Below are 13,278 nucleotides of genomic sequence, written 5' to 3'. Positions count from 1 at the left end.
TGTCTGTCTAGTTGGGGGCTTCAGAATGGAAGGGGGAGACCACACAGTGCTTAGAAAGCTGTCTCCTCCCCACCCTGGGACCTCCCCCTCTCCATGTTCAGTTTACTGAACACAGAGAGGCAGCTGCTGTGGTTCACTCCGTGCTAGCTGCGAGGGGGTGGGGAGCATGGTTTCTTGGCTCTAGGCTGGGAGCACTGTCTATGATCTTGGAACCCGAAAAAGATGCTGTCTAGGGGACATAGGATTGCTCCTTGCCCTATGGAATGCCCTATAGAATAACCTTCTTACTGAGATTAAGAATGCATTTAATTTGGGGGGGCGGGGTTTCCAGCATTTGCTGAAGATTTTTCTTTTTAGATGAGCATTTACTTACTGATAAGTAAATTCCATTCTTTCTTTTATTGATCCATTTGTTTTTATTGTAATTTTTAGTATTTGGTGCTTTAACTTGTTGGACACCGTTCTGAAATCTTTTGATGTGGAGCAGTTCTTAAATCTCATCATATAAATAAATAAATAAATAAATAAATACTTTCCCCTCGATTGACAGTCTTTACTCAGTTTCATACTCTTCCGCACTTTCCAAGGACCACTTCACAGACAGCAGCATTTACTCTTTTGCTCCCTGTTTTAACTGTGAACTGTTATGGTGCTTTATACTCCTCCTCCCTCTGTTGAAATGATTGTCTGGCTTAAATAGTTGCATTTTTGCTGCATTGTGATTGTAGTTTAAGGCCATAGCTAGACCTAAGGTTTATCCCTGGATCGTCCAGGGGTCAAACCTGTTCATCTAGGTGACACACAGTGCTCAGGCAGGGGCGAACCCTGGATGATCCCAGAATAAACCGTAGGTCTAGCTGTGGCCTATATCAGTGTGTGTGTGTGTGTGTGTGTGTGTGTGTGTGTGTGTGTTTAATTGCTGCCATTTTTACCTTGTGTGCTGCCCAGAGAATTGTTTTGATAGGACAGTTTATAAACTGAATAATAACATACCATAACTTGGAGCTGTTTTCGCAATGCACTGCACACATGTGAATAAATACCTCCAAGTTCATGGGGCACCTCCCTCCCAGTGGAAGGCCATGTGCAATTGGCTTCACCTCTACATGGGTTATCCACATAGGTTGTCCCCTGTAGCATGAGATTGCACCACATAGAAACTTATTCCACTCTAGCTCTGTTCAGACATCCTTAATCTGTGGAGGGTCAATACTTGAGGAGAATGAGCACTTTAACCCCATCCTCCTACTTATATGTTTCGGTATTCACGTAGGCCGATGGTTTGAAGAGAAGAGCATCCTGTATCTGTGGAGGTTCCCCATGCAAGCCAGGAAGTTGAGTAAGTATCCTGGCACACATGGAGAGCCTCTGCAGATACAAGATATTCTCCCCTTCAGGCCACCGGCCTACAAAAATACAGGGTGACAGAAATGTATGAGGGGGCTGAACTAGAAGATTCCTTCTCCTCATATGTTGATTCTACAGGGATTAGGAATGCCTGAACAGGGCTTCTATTGATTCAATATGTAAAGGCAGCCCACCTTCAGTAGGAAAGTAGGGAATGGAGGTAGACATAGACCATATCTGAATAAAATGAAATTCAAATAACCTGAGTTTGGGAAACATAAGTCAGGGTTAGGTTCTTTATTATATAGGTTTGTGCTTGTACCCAGCTTCAGAGTGTTGGTTTTTTATTTCTTCTGATTACAACTGGGCAGGGAGGGGGGGAATATTCAGAAGGTAACACAGGGCACCACAGTATTTAAAATAACATCAGTGTCCCTTTAAGATGTGTTAATAAAAATGACTCCATGCCAGAAGCGAGCCAAACCCCTGTGACATAAAATCTTTCATACAGTATCAAGCTGTGAGTATGAGGTCTATGGTTAATTTGCATGTACATTTATATAAATTTACATATAGTTGACCTGTGAGCGAACAGTAAGCTGCGGACCTTGTTATTAAGGTTCAACAGTGATGTTATTGGTGAAGGTTGCATTTGAGCAAAAATAAGGTTGAGAGATAGGAAAGGTTACATTCTCTATAAACCTTAGGTGATGTTCTTCCGTTGAATATTTTATTTCAATTCCAGGCAGTATGAGCATGAAACTATAAAATTTTGCATTACCCAGTTCCAGATTAAAACATTTATGGTTTGAAGTGGACTTAAATATATCCCTGGCATGTTACAGGCTCATGATGGCTTTTCAGTGTTTTGCATCAGTTCTATCTGAAATTTAAATGCCCCTTTTCTTTCACACATAGAAAATAAAATAAAAAGCAGGGATATTAATAGAGTGGATAAATTACAATAACCTTTAAAGCTTTATCCCATTACCATTTTTATTCACACCTCCCTCTATTTTTCCTTTCCCATTTTCTTTTCTTTTTTATGATTTTGCTAAAAAGGGTGCTCCTCCTATCACACATAACTTAGTTTCAGTGTAAGCAATGTTCTAGGGCAGCCTTCTCCAACCTGATGCCCCCCAGACTGTTGAACTGCAACTCCTATCACCCCCAGTCAACAGGGCCATTAGCCATTCTGGCTGGGGATGTTAGGGTCGTAGTTCAACACATCCAGAGAGCATTAGGTTAAGAACACAAGAAGAGCCCTGCTGGATCAGACCAAGGGTCCATTTGGTCCAGCACTCTGTTCACACAGTGGCCAACCAGCTGTCAGCCAGGGACCCACAAGCAAGACACGGTACTACCACCCATGTTCCCCAGCAACTGGTTACTGCCTTGGATACTGGAGGTAGCACATAGCCATCAGTTCTAGTGGCCATTGATAGCCTTCTCCTTCAAGAATTTATTCAACCCCACATTTAAAGCTATCCAAATTGATGACCATCACTATATCTAATGGTAGAAAATTCCATAGTTTTTACTATGCGCTGTGTGAAGAAGTCCTTCCTTTTATCTGTCTTGAAGCCCCAACCAATCAGCTTCACGGGATGACCCCATTGGGTTCTAGTATTAAGGGACAGAGAGAAAAATGTCTCCCTATCCACATTCTCCATACCACACATAATTTTGTACACCTCTACCATGTCTCCCCTTAGCTTCCTTTTCCCTAGGGGAAGTCTGTTGAGGAAGGCTGTTGTAGGCAAATCTCAAAAAGGTGTGCATTCAAGACATCCTGCCTGCTTTGTTATTTTCTGTCCTTTGGATGTGTGGAAACTTTCATAATTGAGAAATCATGAGTGTGCATGTCAATTGAAAGGAAATGTGACTGTATGCACAGTAAAACAAAACAAGCAATGTTTGGACAAATTTTACCCTGATGGTGAAATAGCTGTTGGTTTCACAGGCAAGTAACTGGCAAGCAGTGCCGCTACGGGGTCAGAACCAGTGTACAAACCATGACCAAACTATAGAGAGAGCCCCCCCCCTTTACAGGGGAATGGCATCACATAAAGAAAGGGGCTTTGCCACTGGCATTGCCCACAAGGTCACATTAAGTACAGGCCAGTGGAGACTGGTGGATCCAATGTCAGTGGAATTGTGAATCCACTCCAGGGCCTTAGCTAGACCTAAGGTTTATCCCAGGATCATCCTGGGGTCATCCCTGTTCATGTAAATGACACACAGGGGATCCCGGGAGCAAGCAGGGACGATCCTGGGATAAACCTTAGGTCTAGCTAAGGCCTAGGTTTCAGTCAGAACCAGTCAGAAATCTAAGGTGCTAATAGCTCGTTTAGAGTTCTGGCTGGCTGTGAATAAAACCCGGAGCAGATTCAGTGACCACTGACATCAGAGCCACCAGTGGGACTGGTAGGGGCATCTCCAGGGGGAAGGCTATGCAGAGAGAGCTCTCTCCACAAGCTGCAATCCTGCACAATTGGGATTCCAGCTCATGTGGACGTCTATGCATATCGAGGTCTATATGTGTAAGCCTTCCCCCAAAGACACCCATGCCTAACCTGTAGGTGTCAATCTTTCATTCATTTCATTTCGTTTATCACATTACTATGCCACTTGAAAGCTTAAGGTGTCTGGGTGGATTGCAAAGATTAAAAAACTGCAAAATACAATATTGTACATAATGTAAAAACAATTTGCCTAGAAAACATATAAACAGACAACAGAAACACACATATACACACATATCTAATTTAAACAATCAACTCTTAGAAATCCCAATTTAAAACCTTATCATATGTTGCCAAATGCCTGAGAGAAGTGCCAGGTTAAGACCTCGCTCAGGAGATAGTTCTGTAATCGGGAAATCCATGTGACCTTGGAACATGCTACCAATGCAGCCTTGCAGCTCTTTATATATATGATGCCCCTTTGTGCATTTCACAAGCGAAGGGAGCCAGTGAGGGAAAGGGGAGAAATTCTGACAGGGAATGATAACTTAAACACTTTCTTGCTATTTTTTCCTAGGTAGTTATAAATAATAATGTAAAAAATAAACCACATGAGCTTCAATAAGGAGAACAGAATGACATGACAGGTGACGTCTAAGATAAATGTTTTTTATCATTAACTTTTATTTTATTTTGAAATAAAGTTTTTTTAAAATAATAATAATAAAGGCAACGAAAAAGGAGAAGAGCATGCAAAACTATATAAAAAGACCACAAGAGGAATGCAGTAATTATAATTCTTCGGGAAGTATAGAACAGTGTCATTCTGCAAACTCAAATAGCATTAGCAGGGTTATTATTATTATTATTATTATTATTATTATTATTATTATTATTATTATTTATATAGCACCATCAATGTACATGGTGCTGTACAGAGTAAAACAGTAAATAGCAAGGCCCTGCCGCATAGGCTTACATTCTAATAAATCATAGTAAAACAATAAGGAGGGGAAGAGAATGCAAACAGGCACAGGGTAGGGTAAAACTAACAGTATAAAACTAACAGGGTTCCGCTGAAACTGTCCATTGTTCAAGCACTTCTGCATTATGCGGGCTGAAGCGCTTATGCATCCGCTTGCAGAGCTTCTTGTGCAACCACGCTTGCCCAGATGTAACTTCAGTTGGATTCTCCTCTTTTGCATAGTTTGGAATCTCATTTCCACTAGCACAGCATCATTTGCACTAGCGGAATGACACAATTGGATACTGCCCCTAAGGGTGCAATATAATGGGTTGTGCCCTGGGTACTCATAAGCCCCCAAACTCGAGGACGTATAAGTCTCCAATGCAGGGGATCCTCTCCTCCATGCTCCATCCACCCTGCAGTTGTCGCTAGGGTGACCATATGGAAAGGAGGACAGGGCTCAGGGCTCTTCAACAGATGTATTGAAAAGGGAATTTCAGCAGGTGTCATTTGTATTTATTTATTTATTTATTTAAAGCATTTATATCCTGCCCTATATCATTAAGATCTCAGAGCAGCGTACAATTAAAAACACACAGTATAAAACAATAAATATGCACAGTTAAAAACAAATTAAACCATGATCCAAGTTAAAACAATATATAATTTAAAAGCAGTAAAAGCAGTTATATGAAGAACCTGGTGAAATTTCCTCGTCATCACAACAGTTAAAGCTGCAAGAGGAGCCCTGCCCTCTTTTAAACCTGGTTACTCTAGTATAGCTACTGAAGCTTTAACTGCTGTGATGAAGAGGGAATTTCACCAGGTTCTCCATATATACAAATGACACCTGTTGAACTTCCCTTTTCAATGCAACTGTTAAAGATACAGGAGCCCTGTCCCCTTTTTCTTATGGTTACTCTAGTTGTTGCTAGACACGTGATTTTGAGCATCTACACAGGGAACTTTGGAGTGCGATGGGGGAGACTGAATGTTGCATAGGAATCTGTCTAAATCAGATTCCACAGTGTCCCCCCCAACTCCTGGGAACACCCCCTTTTTGCCCTCTCCATGCTCAGCAAAAAGCCTTTTTCACTGTGGTTAAAGCCATGGTTTAAGATGTCTTCTGAACACTGCCTGACTTTCTGGCTTAACCACCATGGTTAAAGCCATGGTGGCTAAGCCAGAAAGCCAGGCCATGTTCAAAAGGCACCTTAAACTATGGCTTTAACCATGGTGAATAAAGCAAAAAAAAAAAAAAAAAAAAAGGCTTATTCATTGTGGTTAAAGCCATGATTTAAGGTGTCTTCTTCTGAACACAGCCTGGCTTTCTGACTTAACCATCATGGTTCATGGTTTAATGTGTCTTCTGAATGGGCCCATTATCTCCTGGGGGCCATAGGATGAATGGCACGATTTCCACATTACAAGACTAGTAATAGTAGTAGTAGTAGTAGTAGTAGTAGTAGTAATGGTAGCTATTTTCCAATTATACTAGCCTAGACCAATTCCACATTGAGCTGAAGGGAGTTCACCAATTTTAATAAAGGCAAAAATAGGTCATGTTTATTGTTTCTGCGGAGATAAGTGGATTTCTAAAAAATGATATATATAACATGGCATACACTTTTTGGAGCAATAAATTGCTTTGCTAAGCAAATTAGAGAGAAAAGAGTTAGTGCCTGATGCTCCTGCCGAATGAAATACAAATTAAGCTATCTGTTCTGTCAGTCTTTGGATGTGAGTGCAATGGGATGATTCCTGGCTTGCCTCTTGCTTCCTGCCTTAGGGCACAATCCTAGGCTCATTTAGACAGAAAAAAGTCATACAGTAGTGGCTGGGGAATTCCGGGAGTTGTAGGACCTTTCTTCTGTGTAAACATGCGTTGAATTGTGCCTTTCGTCTACCTCATTGCCCCTGTCTTGTGAAATTTCACTTCTACAATGGACTCATCCCTTTTTTTCCCTTGGCACTGATTGATTTAAAAAAACACCTCAGACTTCATGCTGACCTTCTGGCTTCTGACCTCTTCTGACCTTAAGAGCTTTTTCACTTATCTTTATTTTTTGGCTACTGTTTTCTGTCTTACCCACTACTTCATCATGCCCCAGGCCAGGTCCCCTAAAGAAACTCCTTCAGCTGCCTTTTTAGGACATATAGGCATTGGACGTACAACTCATTGGCCCAATCTCAGAAGCCAAAGCCAGCTGCACTTTTGGTCAAGCTGTTAACTGTTTGTCTCATCCATACAAACCGCAATTCGGTGTTATCACCAACTCAGCTCACTCAGGCCTTAGCTAGACCTAAGGTTTATCCCGGGATCATCCCGGGTTCATCCCTGTTCATGTAAATGACACACAGGATATCCCGGGAGCAGGCAGGGACGACCCCGGGACGCTCCCCGGATAAACCTTAGGTCTAACTAAGGCCTCTGAAAGGGTTTGTAGCACAGTGGGTATTAAACTGCCTCAAGAATTATGATTGGCCTCTACTCTCTTGGACTTCAGTAAGTGTGAGTAGACACATCTCTTCAATTTATCCTTTTCAAATCATGTAATTCTGGTAATGGCCTTGTTTTTTGTTTTCAGTTGTTGTGCACTGCTGTCGCTGATGGTGGTGAGACCAACTGCCAGTGCTCGAACCAGAAACCTTTAGTTCTGTGTGGTGAGCTATGAAAACTTCAGCTTGGAACATCTTGCTAACATTTCAGCGTTTTCAGGGCAGGCTTTGGACTGGCCCATCTGCTTAGGCTGGCCATTTGGCCCCTGCGAACAGGAAGGACTTTGCCTGAGCAACAAGATTTTCATGGTTTTGGTGTGTTTCTGGCTTTTTGCTCTGATTCTCCCTTCAGCTCTTGGCCCCTGGCTTTCATTTGACAGCTACCTATAGCTCAGCCTTGACATTCTGTGCTTAAGGATTTCAATGACAAGTTGTCATCAGCACAGTTCAAATAGATGACATGGTGATTATGTGAACTGGCCCTTAGGAGCTATTCTCACTTTACACTGGGTTGGATCCAAAAAAGGTGTGAGTGGAAGAAAAAAATGCTGATAATGCTGTTCTACCATGTTTGTGTATGAGTTTCCACAGTATTATAATAGTTAGGTATACCAACTGATGAAAAATGAGGATATTCCTGTACATGTAATGTATTTTCTTTTTGTTTTCAAGGTGTTTTTTGATCAGTTTTGTTGATATTCACAATAAAAATAAAAGTGGTTGCACGAGCTGTTGAGCAAACAGAACGGAAATGAATTTAATTTTACTTTTCACATGTGACGCACGATATAGAACATCCTTCAGTGAATAAAAGATGCACCCCTCAGCTTCACTTTTGAATCCAACCCATTATGTTAGTACTAGTACAGATAGTTAGTACTAGTACAGATAGCTGTATTAGTACAGATAGCTAAATGCAAAATACACTTGGATCTGTGTATTGTGGACACATGTATATAAAGTTCGGTGTACAGCCTGTTGATATACTCAGAAGGAGAGATCTCCTAGTTGCTTCTTTTATGTATTTTAAAGAAACTTATGTCAGATTTTACACATGTGTGCCATTTAAACCTGACAAGAGGTGGGTGTATTTTGTACTCTACAGGGATAAATGTAAAAAGATGTAAGGAGAAACTCATATCTTAATTCTAGGTTGCTCCCAGAAGAAACACTAACAGCTCAATCCTATGCATATTTATTTGGAAGCCTACTGTGTTCAAGGACTTATTCCCAATAAGTATGCATGCTTATTGCAGCCTAAAGAGAGATTCCCTTGGTGTGACTAGTATGAGAATTGTGGGCTTGTGAGCCACAATGAGGGTTTTTAAAAAAGAAGCATTGCCAATCTTTGCAACATTTCTCCTCTATATAATTTGCTAGAGATTTTCCTTATGACACATCTGTTCAGCTCAATGTTGCATATAACTCTGTGTTCCTTGTTTGCTTCATTTTTAGCTTGTATTTTTATTGCCATTATTTTAAGATGCAGAGGCATATATACTCCTTTTCAGGGTAAATAGATCTACAGCTATATCAGCCCAGTATATCTGTACTGCACTGCCAAGATGCTCATAATAATTGTTGTACCATTTTATCAGTCTCAGCCTATGAATTTAGACTTGGGTCTTTATTGTCTTTATTTGATAAATTGCCTCTTCCATAAATATTGCTCTCATAACATCAGTGCTCCAGGAACCTTACCCATAACATTGACTTCTTCATCCGTACGCGAGCTATTTCAAATTCAGCCAGCAATGAAGCCAGTGATTTTGTTGGTGGGGTTAATTAAATTTTTGTTATATTTATGTTGCTGCTGGGGTACTGTGATCTGTGGGTAATTGCTGGAGTCTCTCTGTTTTATGAAGTGTATTTTAAGAGACTGTCAAGGGCATTCAAAGTTAGGGACAGGCGCTGGTTTCTCTAGTGTGCAAACTGAATCCAGAGCGGGGAAGACGGGATCTGCAGACATGCTGCTCCTTGGTGAAGTCAACGCCAGGCTTCATAGAGCTCTTTAAATCGTACTAATTGGCAACATCACCCAGAAAGGAACAGTAAGGTGATTAAAAGATCACAATGTTGCCAGTACAACAAGGCTGATTACAGGGATGATATTATAGGTGAACAATTAGGCCACTCTCCTGAAAGATGCTTTTGATCATATACACCACAGATATTCAAATGCAAGGTACATTACAATTCCAGGCTCTGCGTTTGCAATTGCAAAAAGAGAAGGTAGGCACGGACATATGTGTTCACTAGAGAAACGGGGGACAGCTGACGCGTGGCTCTGGTGGCAGGGTGGACAGAGGGGATTGGCAGCAAGAATCAAGGGAAGCAAGCAGAACAAAGTGCAATGGCAAAGATACACACACCTGGGAGCATGAAGCAGAAGAGTCGTCGGAGACAAACACTCATAGAATTATCGAAGAGTAGAGTTGGAAGGGGCCAATGAGACCATCGAGTCCAACCCCCTGCTCAATGCAGGAATCCACTTTAAAGCATCCCTGTCAGATGGTTGTCCAGCTGCCTCTTGAATGCCTCTAGGATGGGAGATCCCTTGACCTCACAAGGCAACTGATTCCATCGTCGTACTGCTCTAACAGTCAGGAAGTTTTTCCTGATGTCCAGCTGGAATCTGGCTTCCTGTCACTTGAGCCCATTATTCCGTGTCCAGCACTCTGGGAGGATCGAGAAGAGATCCTGGCCCTCCTCTGTGTGACAACCTTCAAGTGTTTGAAGAGTGCTATCATGTCTCTTCTCGATCTTCTCTTCTCCAGGCTAAACATGCCCAGTTCTTTCATTCTCTCTTCATAGGGCTTTGTTTCCAGACCCCTGGGCAAGGAAAGAGGTAAACGGAACTTTGATGGGAGGACAAATGTTGACGTAGGGAGACCTCTCAAGGATCACCAAAGAAGAGGAGAGGGCACCTATTTGCATAAAATTTGCATATGCACATATATAAGGAGATGCAAATTTATATATAATTACTATAATACAAATAGAAATACAGTGCTTCTCTCCATAGTGTGGAGGACTGTGAGTAGTGTGCTTTTTTCAGTCTGCTGTCTAGGTGCTGTTGATGGGGAATTTCCTTTTGACTGGTCTTTATCTTTAAACTGGACTTAGACTGGGCAGCCTTTCAAATAGAGGACGCAATAGAGGACAGTCCTCAAATAGAGGACACAACGGAGACCTGTCCTCTATAAAAGAGGGCACATGGCCAGACTAAGGGGTGAAGTACACCCAACTCCACCAGGTCTCTTTCCCTTTATTGTAGCTGTTTGCCCTGTTCTCTTCCCAAAGCATATTTATTGTGTTTTTATTGAATTACTATATTATTATTTATTATTGTTATTATTTATTTATATAGCACCATCAATGTACATGGTGCTGTACAGAGTAAAACAGTAAATAGCAAGACCCTGCCGCATAGGCTTACATTCTAATATGTATTTAAAATAAGCTTCTCCTTATTCAGGTTCCTCTTTCCTCACAACCTTCCCTGTTGGGACTGTGCCATGACAACCGAGATAATAGAAATCCTGATCCCAAATGGAAGCAACTAGAGGATGTACCCTACCAAACCCCTACAGCAAGGGTGCTGAACATCTTCCACCCTGATCATTGGATTCAGTTTTGGAGAAGCTCTTAGGGGCTGGAATCTGGTGGTGGATGCAGTCAAAGGCAAAAGCTAGGGAACTACCAAACCATTGGCCGTGAGGAAAAATGTAGTGGGCCATGGGAGGGGCTCATGGCCATCTGGACCACAGATTTGAGCGTCAACATCCTGGCCATACAGGGAAGCAGTGGGACTGAACAAGAATAGCCACCAAAATACAGAATGCCTTGGCTGTCTGAGAAAGCAACTACCATGTTCAGTATAGGACCAATTCAAACATTATATTTAATAGGACCATTTAAGTATTCAACTAAAACTGTAAGATGTGAATGAGACAAACCTGTTTGGAAATACTTATATTATGCAGGCATGCTCAACCCAATCAGGATTGGCTTCAAATGTCCATCCAGTGTTAAATCTGGCTTTGACGCCATAATAATGTATGTAATTCAGCCCACAGGCTAGGTAGAAAAAGTGTGGTTGGAGGGCCAGGATGATAGAATGAGCACCAATACCAGACTGGTATACTGCAATGGAATCCCATAAGTGTTGGGGCATGAATCAAAACTGACTAAAACTGTGGAAGACTTTGGGTTTGGTCAGGAAAAGGTCATGGGACATCTTGGCAAGTTGCCAAGATCTTTTTGATTGTAGGATTTGCCCTTCTTTCCAGAAATGCAAAAATATGTGTTTACATAAGTTGCTCATACATATTTATATCATAAAGCCGTGCGCTGCTCGGTAGCTGTGCGATTATGTTCTATTAAGGGTGTCACTGGCATTTTTAAGGAGTGATGCAGCAACTAATGTAAGCGCTTTCACAATAGATCCCCTCAATTTCAAAAGAGCGGCTTTGTCCTAGTAAGTCTATTTATCAGTGGTTATAGCAGCACCTAAATATGTACTTGTCAGGGAGATCATCATGACTCCTGCTATTCTACGTCAGCTCATGCACTACAAAATAACCATTTTCTTTGCTGCCCTTTCGTTTGAGCTTTACAACACACCATGACTAAAAGAAACAGTTCTTTCTTTTAAGAGGAGGAGGAGGAGGAGGAGGAGGAGGAGGATTGCTGCTGCACACTCCTCTGGCGCTTTGAGGTGCCTGCAGAGTCCACTTCACTCCTCCCTGTGTTCACCATGGGGGCAATGTGAAAGAGGAGCGAAGCCCCCTGATGCGCTTCAATCCGTGCAGGCTTTCCCCAACCAGATTTCCTCTGCACAAGCTACCCTCTGTACAGAGCCAGTTCCCTGACTGATATTCCTGTTGGAGCAGCCGTCACTTTGGCCAGGGCCCCAACGATGCCAGGTGGTGAGGCCTCACCCCTGACATCATGGGCAAGGCTCCACCCCCTGATGTCATGTGGCCTGTGAGAGGGGAGAATGCAGACCGTAAAAGGTTCTCCGCCCTATATTACCCTCTCTTTAAAAACAAAAACAAAAAACTATTTAAGCTTTAAACCAACTTTTTTAAAAAAATTCTTCACATAAACAAGAAGATTTGGCAACAACTCATATCTTCTGCATGCATGAAAGGTGCAATCCTATGCATGTTGAGACAGAATAGAGACTTATAACTCCCAGCACTCCCCAGACAGCCATGCTGGGAGTTGTAGGCATATTTTCTATCTCAACGTTCACAGGATTACTTCGCATGCAAAGCAGGTGCTCTAACACTGAGTAACAACACTCTTATATCCTTCATGCTTTTGATGAATCTCGTAAAGTCTAATCAACTTTCTTGCATTTTGGAAGATCACAAGGGTTCAGCACACCTGAAATGCAATGATGAACCTCTCCCTCCATTTTGGTGATTATCAGGGGATCAGTAGGCACAAAAATCAGGTCTACGTTCAGTCAGGTATTACACCTAACTTCACATCTTTTAATAAGATGATGGAGAATGAGGACAGAACAATCCTTCATTAGCATTCAAAAACAAGCTTTCTTTGAAGCTTTGCTCATTATTTTTATAATTAGGCCCACAAAATAGTGTCTACATTATCCATAATTTAACAGATCATCATAGCTGTTTCCATGTAAGTCATGTTGTTGTTCTTTGCTGCATATTGTAGATAAGAAGTCCATCATATTGGCCTTCAAGCTCTTCTTTTCAAACAAAGCAAAAATTGTCACAGTGAACAGTTGTTGGAATTTTTCAAACTCCTCTACTAATAGATAACAGAGATGCATAATAATAATTCATAAGAGATATCAAAAGCTTTCATCAAGAGATGAAACCAGAATCGTATGAAGTAGGAATACTTTGACCAAGGCGGGCAAGGAAATAACAGCATTTCCACAAGCTCAACATTTTTAAAAGGTTTTTACCCAGCAATTGTCAATAAACTTTCTTTTTTTCTTTTCCCCTTAAGGCAAAA

Source organism: Elgaria multicarinata, chromosome 1, assembly GCF_023053635.1.
Source record: "Elgaria multicarinata webbii isolate HBS135686 ecotype San Diego chromosome 1, rElgMul1.1.pri, whole genome shotgun sequence".
In the NCBI taxonomy this organism is placed as follows: domain Eukaryota; kingdom Metazoa; phylum Chordata; class Lepidosauria; order Squamata; family Anguidae; genus Elgaria; species Elgaria multicarinata.
Note: the sequence above shows the minus strand (reverse complement) of the source record.